Source organism: Schistocerca piceifrons, chromosome 2, assembly GCF_021461385.2.
Source record: "Schistocerca piceifrons isolate TAMUIC-IGC-003096 chromosome 2, iqSchPice1.1, whole genome shotgun sequence".
Taxonomy (NCBI): Eukaryota; Metazoa; Arthropoda; class Insecta; order Orthoptera; family Acrididae; genus Schistocerca; species Schistocerca piceifrons.
The window spans coordinates 1,011,675,842-1,011,681,841 of NC_060139.1; the positions used below are offsets into that span (position 1 = coordinate 1,011,675,842).

Below are 6,000 nucleotides of genomic sequence, written 5' to 3' on the forward strand. Positions count from 1 at the left end.
CACTGAGGTAAAAACGGTGGGTGTTAATATAATTAAAATAACTAGCAAAACTGTTGAATTCTGTCACAATTTTCACAGGATTGCTGTATATGCCTTAAAGAATATGTTATGATAAGTGGGTGCTACGGCGAAATAATTTATAGTAGCGGTACCTGAAACTACGAAAAAATATTCTAATTCCACAACAGCAGAAAAAAAGAATGAGCGCTCACTCAAGATAGTCGCGGCCAATTTTGGAGGCATTATAACCTATAAAACGCACGACACAAAGACATCCGAGCGTGAACTGACCCATTCATGTAATACTCACTAGTCACAGACCTCGTGCTGCCATCTCTTATCGTACCTCTGAAGCTGCGCCGATAGCTAAACCTCGAGAGAAGTATAGCTGCCGGAAAGCACATTGAAAACGTTTTCTTGCAACTTAGTGCGCTTTTTCGACGTGGTTGCTTAGTATCGTCGTGAAACTACTTACTAACGTACGAAGAAGATATATTACTCAGGTACGCGGTGAATTTTAATGTCAACTGGTATGCGTTCGGAGCTAACGTTCATAAATGTAGCGAAAAATCACGCATAATATGTAATGAACTTGCTTTAAAATTTTTAGTGCTGTCAGAAGGGGGTCAGGCTAAATGAAAACCATTGTGGTGTGATCTTCGGCATTGGCTCATATCGAAAGAAAATCAGAAGTGTAATACCGAAAAAATTTTGTCAGAAGTGGGATTCGAACCCACGCCCACAGAAGTGGACTGCGACCTGAACGCAGCGCCTTAGACCACTCGGCCATCCTGACATACTTACCGGGTAACTACTAACTTATGTAAAGAACAACTATCATGAATCTTTCACATTGTTGCAAATATTTAAAACACAGTAATTCAACAACGAACTCAGGATCAAGCGTTTTATCTAAAAAGTAACATTTGCTTTTTAATTCCTGGACACATCACTTCCACATTATATTTCTACCCGAGAACAAACCCTTTTTTACAATGGGGCTTCACAATTCTTTTTTAAAAAATTCTAGTTAGTATCAAAATAACATTATTACTATTTGGAACCTAAAATCAATTTAATAAACATACGACACTCTGTCAACAGCAACCATTGTTACTCATTCTATTTTTCTTCGTTATTATACAGCTACCACCATTTATGGTTTACAGTCAGCAGTTACGAACGCTTGTTACGTGTTGTTGAGCACATATCACAGGTTATGAAAGAAAACTTCGATGGTGTGGATAAAAGCATCATTGACGATTAATTCAGATTTTCATTGTCAGAAAACATCTCTTTGTTGACGAAAGCAGAGGAAAGAGTTTAACGTCTCATCGATTACGAGGTTATTAATTACGGAGCAGAAGATCGAATTTGGAGAAGAAGGAGAAGGAACAGGCCGCGTCCATTTCAAACGAACATGGAAATGGTATTACACAATTAAGAGAACCCAGACGAAACCTACGGTTGGCCGAGACGGGGATTAGAACCCCGGTCCTCCGGAAATGAGTCCGCTGCTTAATCTCTGAACCATCTGGCAATGTGGTGCACAGACTTGCACTTTACGCACCACATAAAGTGGCAATTATGTGAATGTTCGGAATGCTGATAAACAACATGTTGTTGTTGTGGTCTTCAGCCCTGAGACTGGTTTAATGCACCTCTCCATGCTACTCTATCCTGTGCAAGCCTCTTCATCTCCCAGTACCTACTGCAGCCTACATCCTTCTGAATCTGCTTAGTGTATTCATCTCTTGGTCTCCCTCTACGATTTTTACCCTCCACGCTGCCCTCCAGTACTAAATTGGTGATCCCTCGATGCCTCAGAACATGTCCTACCAACCGATCCCTTCTTCTAGTCAAGTTGTGCCACAAACTTATTTTGCAGAAATTATACAGGATGATTGGAAATTCCCCCTACGTCATGCTGAGAACAGTGAGTGGGAATGATGGATATTGATGCAACTAGATGCATCCATGTGACGAGATGTATAATTTTTGGTGAGTCAGGAACAAACTATTAAACAATGTGTTATTCTCTCGAATGTGTACAGCTTAGGAAACGATTATGTAATTTATTCAGTTCTGGTATATATCACATTAATAATAAACTAAATGACAACTACTAAGGGACATATGGAACGTTCATTATTCTGTTTATAATACTCCTCGGGGTATCTTTGTTTCACTGACTGTACGCGTCCTGATTGATCCACAACAACAAGGTTAACACTGGGCTTCGTTAGTGCGTAACTAAATTAGCCTCATACGTAACAATTACTAGAGGTACAGTAGCCTGCTACTGAACTTTCATTCGGTGTACGTAGAACAATGAACATTATTGTTTTCTTAGTGCTTCTTTTTGCCTCGTGGAAACAATACGTCTCCAGTTATCGATTCGTATTCAAACCACTACTGAGCTAAGAAAGATTGATTTAACGTCCAGCCGACCGGTGTGGCCGAGTGGTTCTAGGCGCTTCAGTCCGGAACCGCGCGACTGCTACGTTCGCAGGTTCGAATCCTGCCTCGGGCATGGATGTGTGTGATGTCCTTAGGTTAGTTAGGTTTAAGTAGTTCTAAGTTCTAGGGGACTTATGACCACAGATGTTGAGTCCCATAGTGCTCAGAGCCATTTGAACCATTTAACGTCCAGTCAATCTCTAGATCATCAGAAACTGAGCATTACATAATGTCCTCCACAGACTATACAACTTCTTAGTTTTCAAGAAGAAATTACGAGCAAACTCTGTTTTGGAACTACAGAGAGAAGGGAGAAACTTGAAATATTCACTAAGAAATGAAACAGTTTCAGGCGCTTCCAATAATTAAGTACCAATTCAATATATTTGATTATCCACACTGAGCGAAATATGTGGTTTCTGTTCGCTTGACTGTTTTGCACATAAGCATACTTCATCGTTTGATTATCTGCACATGGAGTGTGCGAACTGCATGAGCTACACTCTACCGGATAGTATCGCAACAGTCTTGAAGGAGTAAATGGTTGCGCCTAATGTTCAATGTAGCGTGCTAGTGTAACGATGACCGAGTTTAGAGCTTCAGGCTCCAGGCGGGATAACAATAACTGTTCTGTCGATGGCTGTAATAACTTCAATTGTAGCACGGAAGTTATTCTTATTTCCAAATGAAAAGCAACAAGCTATTAGACACAAAGCTTGGATCACAGCAATGAAAACGAATACAGCTGACTGCAAGCAATGGACTCCTGCAAAACAGTCTCGCATATGTAATCGACATTTCATCAGTGGTGTCTCCACAAGAGAACCTGACAGTCCAGGTTGCACATGACGCCAAAATTAACTTGGCTGGAGGTTGCAACACATGATATTACTGAAAGGTATCTACATCTACATCCATATCTACATTCCGCAAGCCACCTGAAGGTCATATTCATTTAAAAACATTTTGAAAATTGTATAACAGAGCGCAGTGAAATTAATTGTGAACGACCCACAACTGTGCGACAACGTGTCTTAATGTGCTCTCACTACAACAACAGTTTTTCAGTAAATTCCCTTATTGTTGTCACGTCATGAGGATTCGTAAGTTCATTTCAAAATTTTACAGTGGTAGAGTCGCTGACAGTTATATAACGGTTAATTGGGGTTTCTGAAATATATGGAACAATGCAGCAATAAGTTCACACTTACACTCACATTCGCCGTCGATCATCCTTCTGTCACAGATTATCTGGAGGAAAAAAAAAAGATACTGCACATATCGCTTAGTATGTTGTTATTCGCCGCGCAATTAGAGGCGTCATGTCACTAACTGCCGGCCGAAGTGGCCGTGCGGTTAAAGGCGCTGCAGTCTGGAACCGCAGGACCGCTACGGTCGCAGGTTCGAATCCTGCTTCGGGCATGGATGTTTGTGATGTCCTTAGGTTAGTTAGGTTTAACTAGTTCTAAGTTCTAGGGGACTAATGACCTCAGCAGTTGAGTCCCATAGTGCTCAGAGCCATTTGAACCATTTGTCACTAACTACGCGGCCCCTCCCGCCGGAGGTTCGAGTCCTTCCTCGGGCATGGGTGTGTGTGTTGTTCTTAGCATAAGTTAGTTTAAGTAGTGTGTAAGTCTAGGAACCGATGACCTAAGCAGTTTGGTCCCTTAGAAATTCCCACACATTTGAACATGTTGTTATTGTTGTGATCTTCAGTCCAAAGACAGGTTTGTTGCAGCTTTCCATGCAACTGTATCCTTGCCAGCCTTTTCATCTCCGAGTAACTACTGCAACCTACATCTTCTGAATCTGCTTCTTGTATTTTTCTCTCGGTCTCCCTGTACGATTTGTATCTCCCACGCTTCCCTCCAGTACTAAAATTGTTGAACCTTTGATGCCTCAGAATGTAGCTTACCAACTGATCCCTTCTTCTAGTCAGGCTCCTGCCACAAATTTCTCTTCTCCCCAAATCTATTTGTTACCTCCTCGTTAATTACATGATCTACCGATCTAATCTTCACCTTTCTTCTGTAGCAACACATTTCGAAAGCTTGTGTTCTCTTCTTGTCTAAACTATTTATCGTCCATGTTTCACTTCCATACATGGCTACACTCCATACAAGTACTTCCACAGAGGAATTCCTAACACTTAAATCTATTCTCGATGTTAACAAATTTCTCTTGCCCTTTCCAGTCTACATTTTATATCCTCCCTCCTTCGACCATCATTAGTTATTTTACTTCTCAAATAGCAAACTGATCTGCCAAAAGTGTCTCATTTCCTAATCTAGTTCCCTCAGCATTACCTGATTCAATGTCCACCCCGATAGTTGAGTGGTCAGCTTCACGGATTGCCGTCCTACGGGCCCGGGTTCGATTCCCGGCTGGGTCGGAGATTTTCTCCATTCAGGACTGGGTGTTGTGCTGTCTTTATCGTCATTTCATCCACCTCCGGCGCGCAGGTCGCCCAATGTGGCGTCGAATGTAATAAGACCTGCACCAAGACGCCAGATCTGCCCCGCAAGGGGCCTCCCGGCCAATTACGCCAAACTCTCATTTCCATTTACCTGATTTAATTCGACTACGTTCCATTATCCTCATTCTGCTCTTGGTGATGTTCTTCTTATATTGTCCTTTCAAGACACTGTCCATTCCGTTCAACTGCTCTTCCAAGTCCTTTGCTGTCTCGCCCACCATTACTGTGTAATCAGCAAACGTCAAAGTTTTTATTTCTTCTCCCTGGACGATAATCCCTACTCCAAATTTTTATTTTGTTTCCTTTACTGTTTACTCAAAATACAGATTGAATAACGTTGGGGATATGTTACAACCCTGTTTCACTCCCTTCTGAGCCACTGCTTCCCTTTTGTGCCCCTCGACTCTTAGAATTGCCGTATGGTTTCCGTACGAATTGTAAATTGCCTTTCGCTCCCTGTATTTTACCCCGGTCACCTTTAGAATTTGAAAGCCAGTATTCCAGTCAACATTGTTAAAACCTTTCTCTAAGTTTACAAATGGTGTAAACATAGGTTTTCCTTTCCTTAAGTCCGCAGCTCGTGGTCTAGTGGCTAGCGTTGGTGCCACTGGATCACGGAGTCCCGGGTTCGATTGCCGCCCAGGTTGGGGATTTTCTCTCCCAGGGACTGGGTGCTTGTGTTGTCCTCATCATTTCATCATCATCATCATTCGTGATAGTGTCTAGATTGGACTGAGCAAAACATTGGAGTGTGAAAAAATTGGGACTCTGTACAGGCGCTGAGACCAAACCAAACATCATCATTCTTGTTTCCAGGGCTCTCGGGTGTTCAGCCGGATGTAATCTTTGAAGTCCCACGATATTTCAGCAAATAACCTTTCTGTCACCATCAGGTGGATCTGATGGAATGGTCTGTCTGCTTCTCTCTCTCACCTTTTACTTTCCCATCCTTGGGGAAGTGTATGAAGGAGTTTATAGTCTGTTGGCTTTTACTCCACAATGTGTGTTGTATGTGTGTGATTATCTTTGATTGTTTTGGCTGTCAGTGTATTGTGGTGGTGTTC

The 6,000-nt window shown here is 42.0% G+C and overlaps 1 non-coding gene across 1 annotated transcript; it reads right to left on the reverse strand.

Moving 5' to 3' along the window:
• Positions 1-712: 712 nt before the first annotated feature.
• On the reverse strand, positions 713-796 carry Trnal-cag. Its single transcript has one exon. It is a non-coding gene; the product is annotated as a tRNA-Leu (tRNA).
• Positions 797-6,000: the final 5,204 nt, after the last annotated feature.